This window comes from Megachile rotundata, chromosome 12 (assembly GCF_050947335.1).
Source record: "Megachile rotundata isolate GNS110a chromosome 12, iyMegRotu1, whole genome shotgun sequence".
Lineage (NCBI taxonomy): Eukaryota > Metazoa > Arthropoda > Insecta > Hymenoptera > Megachilidae > Megachile > Megachile rotundata.
Window position 1 is genome coordinate 7748700 of NC_134994.1, and position 13111 is coordinate 7761810.

General features: G+C 36.9%; 2 non-coding genes across 2 annotated transcripts; both read left to right on the top strand.

Moving 5' to 3' along the window:
- The first annotated feature begins 266 nt into the window (after positions 1-266).
- TRNAQ-UUG (transfer RNA glutamine (anticodon UUG)) lies at positions 267-338 on the top strand. The gene has a single exon. It is a non-coding gene; the product is annotated as a tRNA-Gln (tRNA).
- A 12211-nt stretch (positions 339-12549) lies between these two features.
- TRNAY-GUA (transfer RNA tyrosine (anticodon GUA)) lies at positions 12550-12643 on the top strand. Its single transcript has 2 exons — positions 12550-12586; positions 12608-12643. It is a non-coding gene; the product is annotated as a tRNA-Tyr (tRNA).
- Positions 12644-13111: the final 468 nt, after the last annotated feature.

Consider the following 13111-nt stretch of genomic DNA (forward strand, 5'->3'; position numbering starts at 1 on the left):
ATAGTAAATATTAACAGAATTAACTTAAAAATAAATACAATTATATAATTTAGAAGTTTGTTGTGCACTTCTACTTTTTCATATAAATCACTTGAATTCATTTTATACATCATTCAAAGTTAAGCAAAAATCTTGTTATTATGGTATGAATAATATTTCATTAAAAAACAGTGGTATATTAGAACAAACAGCAAGTAACATAATTATTGATTTCTTTTAATCAATCGATAATAAACATACGCAAAGGAGAAGTCGTCTACCACGAAGGTCCCATGGTGTAATGGTTAGCACTCTGGACTTTGAATCCAGCGATCCGAGTTCAAATCTCGGTGGGACCTTGAAGCTTTTTTTTTTCCCATTCAAACTTCATTTTCATTCACACATCGTCTCTCAAATAAAACCAATAATTTTTAACGTATATATTAAAATTAAAAAATCATAAATAATCGTATAACCATGAATCGTGATAAAAGCGCTGCTCGTGGTGATACAGATAATTATGCACGATAGACAATATCATAATGCATTTTCGCTGTTCGATCGTATTTTAATTGCACGACAGTTCGCCTTACCATCGTTGATCGACACGTGATATCAATAACGCCCGTCGAATCTTCGTGTGTGCGATGTTCGCACAATCGCTAATTATATAACCATAGATCCGACGCGAGCGAACCTAACGCGATAATTCATTTATTATACATGTAACTCGATAATTTACGAGAGGCGTAGACCACGAATTATCGCTGCTTTTTCCACGAAACACGCCAGTCTTTCGTCTATGTTCGTAGACCGAACTCTATACAGGCTTATCTCGAATCTGTGGATCGCAGTTAGCTGTCGTGCGTTTCGCGAATTAAAAATGCATCGAGCCTCCAATTACCGGGAAAAGTAAGCCTTAGGTAGACCATGTCAGTACTTTGTAAGCAATGCACTTCTGATGACAGATTACGTGGCATACAACCATTCGCCATTAAATATTGATTGAAATCGTGCAAATTAAAGGCATGCGGCGCTCGCATATAACCCTCCTTAGTGCAGTACAATTTTTGTTTGACGTTATTTTGTAGGTAAATTCATTTCCATGTTAAGCGTTCATCATGATTTTTACATCCTCATTAAATGAAGCTTGACATTTTGTAAAATTCATCTGTATACAATCATGTCTTATCAGATTAAAGTACATGTATCAATGCTTGATAATGTAACTGTCTCTTCACTTGGCACTTTCATCTTCACTTACAAAGATAAGCTATCTATGACTTTCATTAATCACTGCTTACAAAATTATGCACAATAAAAATTTGTAATTATTTTCATAAAACTTCACGTTATGAAAAATGTTAAAAATATTAAGAAATTTTGAATTTAAAATAATGTTTCTGTTTGTATCGGTATGTGTATTAGTATCTCATCATGTATCTTCATATTGGTAAATAATTTGTACGTATCTTGCATGGAACAGGTGTAAAATTCGTTTAGTAAGCGTATAATGATATTGCCGTTCGTTTAAAATTGCAGGATGAAAACCGTGTTGACGATTCATGATATACTTTCATTGACATAACGCGTCCAAGCACGAAACCAATCATTCCCCACTCGTACGACAAACATATCCCGCCTAACGTGGCCGTTCGTCATCAATCACAATTACAAAACGCCAACGCGAATAGTAAAATCACACAAATTACACGCTCGCCATTCTCATCGGCTGCTCGCACACACGCGAACGCATTATTACCGAGCGTTTCCCAGTACCAGCATTAATCAACCGACGTCCATCCAATATTTCCATCGAGCTTGTCGCCCTCGTTCCATCTCCCTTAAATCAGAATGGAAAAAAGAGTGTCACGATGCCTGCAATTCGCGGCAATCTTCGTGAAACGAGATGACTCTGCGGCAATTAACCCTTTGGAGGTTGCAACATGTGTAACTTTTACGCGTTAGATCGCCACGCATTAGATTACACGCTTCTATTGCCGCGTTAGATTGTTATATGTTGGATTAGTACGCATTAGATCACTAGGAGTTAGATTACCATTGGTTTGATATACGCTGGATTACCACGCGTTAGATAAATGCGCGCTAGATTACCACCTGTTAGATTACCACGTGTGGAATCACCACGCGATAGATTACCACACATTGGTTTGCTATATGTTGGATTACAATGCATTGGACCACCACAGGTTGGCTAGCTACGCGTTAGATAACCACGCGCTAGATTACCACCAGTTAGATTACCACGCGTAAAATCCCCACGCGACAGATTACCACGAGTTGTACCGCCATATGCTAAATTACCACGCATAGGTTTGCTATTAATTGGATTAGCAAGCGTAGAATCACCACGTGTCAGATAACCACCCGTTAGATTACTATGCGTGGAATTATCACGCATTGGATTACCACGCATTGGTTCGCTGTATGTTGGATTACAATGCGTTGGACCACCACAGGTTGACTAGCCGCGCGTTAGATAACCACGCGCTAGATTACCACCAGTTAGATTACCACGCGTGAAATCCCCACGCGACAGATTACCACGAGTTGTACCGCCATATGCTAGATTATCACGCATTGCTTTGCTATTTATTGGATTAGCAAGCGTAGAATCACCACGTGTCAGATAACCACCCGTTAGATTACTATGCGTGGAATTATCACGCATTGGATTACCACGCATTGGTTCGCTGTATGTTGGATTACAATGCGTTGGACCGCCACAGGTTGGCTAGCCGCGCGTTAGATAACCACGCGCTAGATTACCACCAGTTAGATTACCACGCGTGAAATCCCCACGCGACAGATTACCACGAGTTGTACCGCCATATGCTAAATTACCACGCATAGGTTTGCTAGTCATTGGATTAGCAAGCGTAGAATCACCACGTGTCAGATAACCACCCGTTCGATTACTATGCGTGGAATTATCACACATTGGATTACCACGCATTGGTTCGCTATATGTTAGATTACCACGTATTAAATTACCACGCATTGGTTTGCTATATGTTGAAATACCAAGCGTTGGATCATCACGTGTGAGCTTGCTGTGCGTTAGATAACCACGTACTAGATAACCACCCGTTAAATTACTACGCATGGAATTATCACGCATTGGATTACCGCGCATTAGTTTGCTATATGTTGAATTACCACGTGTTGGTATGCTTTGATGGGGATTTTTAATTCCTATTAATTGAATCATTCGTTGAAACATTATTTGTGCATGTTATAGATATTAAAATTATATTTATATGAATTACAGCAAAAATAGGTTATCTTACGGACTGCAAGATTTATAGGTTATCTTATGGACAGCAGTTTCGCTTCAATTTTTTTTCATTTGCTTTGATAAAGCACTTTCACTTGCTTTATTTTTGTGAATAAGGTCACGTTTGCTTACAGTGCAAAACCAATGCTTCGGCCATGTTTATTAGTTCACGTGTTCGCCGTTAGAATCGCATATTAATTTTATACTCCCAATTCTAACGTTATCTATTAATATTTAAATCCTTATTAAAACCTGAAGAACATCTGCAGTGCTTTTCTTGTTAGTCTCTTGAATTTGTACGCTATAAATTCGTTCTCAGTAAAGAGACAATATATTGAAATGTTAAGTCCAAAATTTATTTCAAGAAATCTGTATCGTCAGCTATAAACACCATAACTGAAAATGCTCCTACAATCTTCTGTTATTGTTAACCCCTTTAACGTCATTAAAATATTTGAATATACAGCTTATGTCCTATTTCCAGTTCCCGTGAAGTAATGTTGTTAAAAATGGTCGTTGAAACACCCTATTAAAATCTCGATCCGAAAGGATTTGGATAGTCTAGAACGAAATACCATGATCCTGCCGTCTGGCCTAGAGGATCGTTTCTATTCGCAGACGATGCAATTCCGCGAGCAAAGTGTCAGGAGGGATGGCTCGTGTGACTCTCGATTACACGTTCCGTCATTACGGGTCGGTATTTTATCGTCCAGGCCAGAGTTATACGGGGTTCTGCTCGTTAACCGGAAACTTCCAAGGGATCGTCTCGCTCAAATTTAAATTGAGAAAGTATTTTACGAGCGCGCGACAGTTTCACGGTAGCGTTGTCACATCTTGATGAACTTCCGGTAACGATCGTTGCAAAATGTCCCGGTTGTCGTAAGTCTGCTACCCGTTTCGCGAATCATCTCCCGTTCCTGGGAAAATCATGCCCGGCGAAATCGGCCATTTCCTCGAGATTAATGAACGCCGATCACTTACTCGGCTCATTTATTCCTGATTGCCGGTTCTCGCGCGATTATCTTCGACGATTATTACTTCGAAACGTCTTGCGATCGAGGATCAACACCTGTGGATCTGGCGAAATGAGTCCGTTGATTGACACAGACCGGGATGTTACTATGAACTGATATGTTGCTTATGTTGCTGATACTTGTTTGAGGTGATAGGTGTGGGGAATTCTCTCTGCTAGGAACAAATACTAGGAACATTTGCTAGGTGCTGCTGAGGAAGGAGATCCTATCACCTTGATATGGTAATCGTGGTGATCGAACGCGTAGTGATTTAACGCGTAGTAATCTAACGGACAGTTATGTGGTATATGGATATCTAACGTGCAGCAAGCTGACACGTGGTAATGTAACATGTAGCAAACTAATACGTGGTAATCCAACATACAGCAAACCAATGCGCGGTAATCCAACGCGTGATAATTCCACACGTAGTAATCTAATGGATGGTTATCTAGCTCGTGGTTATCTAACGCGTGGTAATTCACCATATAGCAAACCAACGCGTGGTAATCCAACGCTTGGTAATCCAATGCGTGGTAATCCAATGCTTAGTAATCCAACGCGTGGTAATCCAATGCGTGGTAATCCAACGCGTGATAATTCCACACGTAGTAATCTAATGGATGGTTATCTAGCTCGTGGTTATCTAACGCGTGGTAATTCACCATACAGCAAACCAATGCGTGGTAATCCAACGCTTGGTAATCCAATGCGTGATAATCCAACGCGTGGTAATCCAATGCTTGGTAATCCAACGCGTGGTAATCTACTGCGTGGTAATCTAACGCGTGGTAATTCTACACGTAGTAATTCCACGCGTGGTAATTCAATGCGTTATAATTCCACGCGTGGTAATCCAATGCGTGGTAATCCAACGCGTGGTAATTTCACGCGTAGTAATCTAACGGTTGGTTATCTAGCGCATGGTTATCTAACGCGTGGTAATCCACCATATAGCAAACCAACGCGTGGTAATCCAACGCGTGATAATCCAACGCGTAGTAATCCAATGCGTGGTAATCCAACGCGTGGTAATCCAACGCGTGATGATTTCACGCGTGGTAATCCAATGCGTGGTAATCCAACGCGTGATAATTTCACGCGTAGTAATCTAACGGTTGGTTATCTAGCGCGTGGTTATCTAACGCGTGGTAATCCACCATATAGCAAACCAACGCGTGGTAATCCAACGCGTGATAATCCAACGCGTAGTAATCCAATGCGTGGTAATCCAACGCGTGGTAATCCAACGCGTGATGACTTCACGCGTGGTAATCCAACGCGTGGTAATTTCACGCGTAGTAATCTAACGGGTGGATATCTGACTTGTGGTGATTCTACGCTTGCTAATCCAACAAATAACGATTCAATGCGTGGTAATATAACATATGGCGATACAACTCATGGTAAAACGCGTTCTAATATAACGCGTCATAATCTAACGAGTAACTATCTGGCGCGTGGTTACAGAAAATAGAAAACAATCCGCGCAATCACATCTTAAAAGCATCCATATTTCACCATCACTAAAAGCAAGCGTTCAGCAATTCCCTCGGCTGTCAAGACTTCAACCCGAACGAAAAAGCGGCTTTTAAACGGGGCAAAGTTACTTTATACCCCGATTTAAGGAATAGCCAGAGTTGCTCATAAACCATAAAAGATTCCCAGTCATAACTCGAACGGTATCGCATTTTATTTAATTGCCCCCTCGGCACACTCTGTTCTCGAACAGAGGGGGGATTAAGCGTGCATAATATTATTTATTGCCGAAGAAGCTGTTAAACTTTAATGCAGACGCTCTCTTTCTCTCGCGAGATTTGAATGCGATTAAATGTTTGTTAGCCAATGGAGTCGCGACTTGTTCCCCTCTTGGTTCTCTTCCGCTATCTGACGGATAAGACGAATTCGCTTGCGAAGACACGGTATTACACTTTTATGCTTGGAGAGAAATCTATATTCGGTAGGCTCTTATGGCTGGATTAAGATTAGGTGAATCACGTGCTTGGAGTTTTAGATTTTCAATGTTTAGTGGTGGTACACTTTTTAGGTTTCGAAGTTTCACTGCTTTTAGGTTTCGAAGTTTCACTGCTTTTAGGTTTCAAGGTTTCATTGCTGTTAGGTTTCAAGGATGCAAGATTCTAAATTTTCAAGGTTCAAGGCTTCGCAGCAGTTAGGTTTAAAGGTTGCAAGATTCTAAATTTTCAAGGTTCAAGGCTTCGCAGCAGTTAGGTTTAAAGGTTGCAAGATTCTAAATTTTCAAGGTTCAAGGCTTCACAGCAGTTAGGTTTGAAAGTTGCAAGATTCTAAATTTTCAAGGTTTCAAGATTCTGAGATTAGAAGATTAGAAGACTCTCAAGGTTCCATGATTTCAAGGTCCTAGGTCAGATCCTAAGTTTCTGGTGTCCTATGGTTCTCCAATTAGAAAATCTGAGAGGTCGAAAGATACTGAAAGGTCCAAAATCTTAATTGGTTCAAGGCTCCAAGTTTTCTAGGTTCCAAAGTATTTAATTTTCAAGGTCCTACAATCTGAAGGTTCCAAAGTCCTAAGGTCCCAAAGATCTGAACATCCAAAGTCCTATGGTCCCAAAGTCCTAAAGATCCAAATTTCTAAAGTCCCAAATTTCAAATCCCCCGAAATGCCAAAGCTTCCAAATTCCAATGCTGCCAAAGTCCTAAACTCCCAAGCTTCCCAAGTTTCAAGCTTCCAAATACCTAAAATTCCAAATTTCCAATCCTCCAAAATTCCAAATTCTGAAACTTGCAAAATTCCAATGCTGAATACTTCCAAAGTCTTAAAATCCCAAACCTTCCAACTTCCAAGCCTCCAAATTCCTAAAATTCCAAATTTCCAATCTCCCAAAATTCCAAATCCTCAAATTTGCAAAATTCCAATACTATATACTCCCTAAGTCCTAAACTTCCCAACTTCCAACCTTCCAAACCCCAAAACCTCCAAATTTCCAATCCCTCAAAATTCCAAAGCCTCAAAATTACAAAATTCCAATACTATATACTCCCTAACTCCTAAACTCCCAAACTTCCCAACTTCCAACCTTCCAAACCCCAAAATCTCCAAATCCCCAATCCCCAAAATTCCAAAGCCTCAAACTTCCAAAATTCCAAAACCTTAAACTCTCTCCATGTCGCAAAATTCTTCCAGAAACAAAATTTGCATTACAGCTGATATCCCCAACGAGATACAAACGTTGATAATAAGATGTCTGATGTGTTAGGGGTATCCAAAGGTCTTAATCCGTCCCTGAAGCCACTCGAATACTGTCGATCAGTTAACACGACTGCTCGCGGCTGCTCGCTGCGAGATAAATTCAATGTCGCGCGTAAATCCTGCTTAATTCACTGCTGCGCCCACTTTTATTCCGTACGGTGACGTTTCGATGCGCGGCAGGTGTGCTTGAATGGTTTACAGTTATAGCTGTGACAGCTACTCGATACGATGATTGGAGAGGGTACGATTTCGGTGAAAGATGCACGACGGAATGTTGATGCACTTGATTCTGCGATGTGATTGAACGGGGAGCTTTATTTGAACTTTCAGAATCGCTTCTTGGAAGTTTGGTGATTGAATGTTTGTACTTGGTAATTGAATTTCGTTCGTGGTGATTTTGATTCTTTTTTTTATTTTGATTTTACAAATTGATTAATGTAATGATGCAGATTGTAACATGAGTATTTGTATAATATTTTGATAGACATATCTTATATTTTGATAGATTTTGTGAATGTGTTAATAGAAAGACAAATGATCAATTTTTAAGAATTGTACATAATTGAAGAAACATGTTTGTTGATTTTATTTTGTTCTTTCGATCATTTGCTGGCTTCTTGAAAATTGATAATTTATGTTTATATTTATTGTATTTATGTAAATCTTTATATAATTATATCTTATTTTATTCAGATGGATTTTTGAAAAATAAAATTGTACATAGCTTTACCTAATTTTAACTGTAAGTAATTAATGATAAATTAAAAGTGTATGAATTTGTATATCAAAATTAAGTGCTCAAAATTAACAATTACAGTCTTGACTTATGTAATGTATCAAACAAATGAAATTTGAAATTCTTTTTATATTGCATTATAATATATGTGGCTACAATAAACGAATTACAAAAAGAATGATAAGAAGTGAAAGCTTCCAATCTGCAGAAATAAATTAAAAAAGAAAGAATGCCAAAAGAATGATAAAAGATTCCTATAGCAATTTATGGTCCGTGATAACGCGGTCTTCAAACAGGGAACCGGATGTCGTTGTAAACGTCCCCGCGACTTTGCATACTTTTAATAGACGCTTCAGCCAATTTCCCGTTTCGCCATAAAACCCCGAACACCCGGAAATTTATGGGCATCGCATCAATTATAATCCGTTTCATTCGAAAGTGGCGCGTAGCAGGCCTAACCCTTCGCGATTCGCGACACACCCTCGAACTTATATCGTAAAAACGATATTAGTCTTCCCCGTTTCCTTTCTTGTGTAGAAAGAGTGGGGTGAAAACGTTGGGGGACGTTTAAATAAGACGCGAAATTTTTTATACGTCGAAAGTGCGTGGCATCGCGTAAAAAGCCGACTACGATCTTCGTAAAAGAACGTATACTGATGGACGTATCCAAAATGGCGGACCGTATCGAATGATTACGGAACGCACAATGTCGCCGTTTAACTGCCCCTTAAAAATTGTTTGTCTACGCGACGATTTAACAGGCTCGCGTATACGATCTCTCCCTTGCTCATCCATTTTGCAACGCACCCCTTAAGGTGCGTTTTAATGTATGCACGAAACGACGGCTGGCTGTGAACAACGAACGTTTAGGATATCGTAATTCGGGGGGAGAGTGAAATTGAGTTGTAAATGAAAGGTGCTCTTGAGGGTTGCTTGGGGAACATGCCTTTAATAGGTTGGCCGATTTGTTCGTAATAATTTGCAGGATTCTGTTGTTCTCTTTTTTATTCATTGAATAATTTCTCACTTTTTGAATTTCAAGGTTTTATTAATAGTAACATTATTAGTTATTGGATTTTCTTACAGAGTGCAAGTGTACCATTATTCTTCATGAAAAGGAGTGGAACCATGGAAGGAAACGATATTGATGTTATAGGTGAAATTTCATCCTAACAATTTTATATAAGTGAGATTTCACTCTAAAAATTTTAGCAGGTATAAGTGAAATTTCACCCTGAAAATTTGACATGATGTAAGTGAGACTTCACTCTAAAAATTTTACCAGGAATAAGTGACATTTCACCCTGAAAATTTCACATGATATAAGTGAGATTTCGTACTAAAAATTTGACATGACATAAGTGAAATTTCACTCTAAAATTTTTACTCATTATAAGTGAAATTTCACTCTAAAATTTTTACTCATTATAAGTGAAATTTTACTCTAAAATTTTTACTCATTATAAGTGAAATTTTACTCTAAAAATTTTACACTATATAAGTGAAACTTTAAAATTTTACCTAAAAATATTGTATTTTGCAATTCATTGTTGGCAACAAAAAGCAATTGAACATTGTACATATACGTAACGTTAGATGAAAAATGTAAAACTTATAGCCTACAATAATCGCAAATAACTAAGAAACAAATTCAATCATAGTATCTTCTAAAAATTATTAAATCATTCACACATAAACTTGATGAGAAACACATTTATCATTATATTATTTCTCTTACTTAATCACTAAAATAACTACTAAATTTTTGTACGTCCAATATTTCCTTTGTATATAAGTTACAATCCCCCGTTTAATTTTCTCTGTCATATCAGATTGTATCCACAACCCCGACAAATTTAAAATTCAGAAACTGAATACAATTTTTCGAGAACACTCAATTGCTCTTTTCCCATATCTTTCAGTTTGCAATTCCATTCTCCACTCGTCTGACCATTGCTCCTCTACTTGCACTCTAGTGTATCAGTAGATTGTCCAGGTCATGGTCAGACACGACGCAGGAACGGCACGCTATTCTTTTTCGAAATTCGCTCAAATGTGGACCACTATTATTCCCGGTGACCTATATCTATTCGATATTGACGTCACGAATTTTGATTCTTTAAGAAAGTACCAAAGAAAATTGGGGTCGACTTTATCGCAGTTTACGACCGAAAACGGGTACGGAAACGATGTTTCTTTAATAAAATCGCTTATCTAACTGATAGCATTTGCAGATATTTCAAAGGCTATCTACAAGCAGCATCTTTACCAAAAGCGGAAGCATCTTAACCCAGTTTTGTATCAGGAAGTCGCATCTGTAAATTGTATGAATTGAAAAAGAGATGGGAGAGAAGGGAATTGAGAAGAGTTGTCTTGGATTAATTTTATTTTTCTTACGATTGTTACAGCAGTAAATTTCATTTTTCAAATTTCTTTATTTAATTAGCATACGTTATGCATTAATTGCTTGAAGTTACAGGTAACAGTTTACAGGTGACTGTAACAATAAGTTACAGTTATTGAAAAATAAAGAAAATGACAGAAAATTAAATACCCTAAATGACAGAGTTTTAAATGATTTCAGCTGTATTCAATTGCTGTGTTTAAGATTTATAAAAAGTAGATAATACTTGAAGTTACAGGTGACTGTAACAATAAGTTACAATTATTGAAAAATGCTGAAAAAGACACAGACAGTTAAATAAAAATTAAACACCCTAATTGACAGGGTTTTAAATAATTTCAACTGTATTCAACTGCTGTGTTTAAGTTTTATAAAAAAACAAAAACTACTTGAAGTCTAACAAATCCTTTCATGACTCAAAAATTGCTGTTCACATTCCTTCAGAAAAGTATTTACAGAATTTTAAACCTTCTTAGCAATGCACTTTCCCTCTGAAACGCTTCAGCTAATTGAAAATCCTTAAATTCGAGCGTGCTTTATCTCGAAAAAGGATGGTCAGACAATTTCCTTTACACCGTGAGAATTGTCCGCGGATCCCTCATTAAACATTCGTTTCTCGTTAAAACCAGAACGCGATCTAGCTCCTTAATTCGACGATGAGAAGTAATTAAGCAGCGCAACGGGGTTTGAGGTGGACGTCACGGCAAGGAGGCACTTTGTTTCGCAGTAAACCGGGTTTAATGACTTCATGTAAAAATACCCCATCGACTTTACGATATAGCTTTACCATCTCTTTCTCTCTTAGTCTACGATCCTCGAGATCTTCTCTTGGGGTTTTTGGCTACGACCATAATTTTATAGTTTTATGTAAACTGTATCGGGCCATGAAACACGCCGGTAGCTACGATGCCTTGATGGTGATTGGCGTACACCGTAAGATAGGAAGAGGATTCTAAGGGTATAAAATTTTCACGACACTCAGTCTCGGCTGGCTTTGACACGCAATTCTTTTTCGCCTACCGCCTCGAGACGCTGTAAATAAGTGATAACTGGATCAGGAAAATGCAAGATTAAATGGCGCTGACCAGTCACGAAATTTTATTTTTCACTGTTGGATGGAGCATTTCAATATTGATGATGCAAAGAAAAAATTATTCTGCATCAAAAACTAAACAGAAAATATAGAATAATGCTTGGCTACAAACTCTAGTTTGTTTTAGAAAATTGAGATTGAAGGTTCTTCAGAATATTTGTTAAAAAAATTTGTTTACAGCAAGGAAGATAATTTTAATAATTCTTTCCCTAGCTTATTAGTCAATGAATGTTATAGTTCAATAAATGTAATTATTATTTCTTTTGAAACATATTTAGTCATAATTCTTCATGTAGTTTTAGTAATCGCTGTTATTAACTTATAACATCTATCAAATTGTAAATTCGTATAAAATTAACAAAAAAATTACTGAAATTTTCATCTTTTTTTGCAGTAAATAAATTTACTTCCAAAGATTTGCAATAAATTTTTAAACTTGATCAACAATCAATTTTGTTATAAATAAAGTTTATTACACATATTTAAATTATCCAACAATACTATGTTATATGAGTAATTTTTGTTCTAAAAATCACCTAATAGTACTGTATTATATGAAACACCCCATACAGAAATTATTTGAGTTTCATTCATGAACTATTAACCCACTTTCGGCTGGAAGAAACACTAATAATATTAAAACATATTTTCTGCCTTGTTAGGACGTGGTAAGTATTTAGTTCCTTACATACTAGTTTCGTTAGTGATTACACGTTCATTAAAAGAAAAATTTGTTTAACAATAAATACAAAAAGAGTGAAAATGAGTTAAGTAACATGAATAAGAAGCGACTCTCAAATCCTTCGATAGCTCAGTTGGTAGAGCGGTGGACTGTAGTTGGGTTGATAAAAAGCAGGCATCCATAGGTCGCTGGTTCGAATCCGGCTCGAAGGAAGGATTATTTTTTTGCTCTACAAATTAACTTTATTTAAACAATTTATTAGTAATATTGTTTACCCATATTTTTGAGTAAGCATTTGTTAATTTAACACATGATTATATGCAATAATTCCTTCAATTGCCACTGTGTAATTATTAGACAATATTAAATCAAATTTACGTTTTGTTGATAACTATAAATGATCAAGTACAGATTCAGCATTGAACTAGTTAACAAACAAATTTACCTTAGTTGAACAATTATATTTAAATCAATCAGAACTACAATCACCACAGTAACAAATCTATAATCATTCTGAATTATATTATTTTAAATAACATTTATTTGTATCACAATCCAACAGCGAACAATAAAAATCAAATGTCCACAACAAAAATTCAGAAACAAATAATAGAATTCAAGATATAACTTCAATTTTTTCTTGCCACAATTAAACAAACGATGTAAAAATACACTTATAT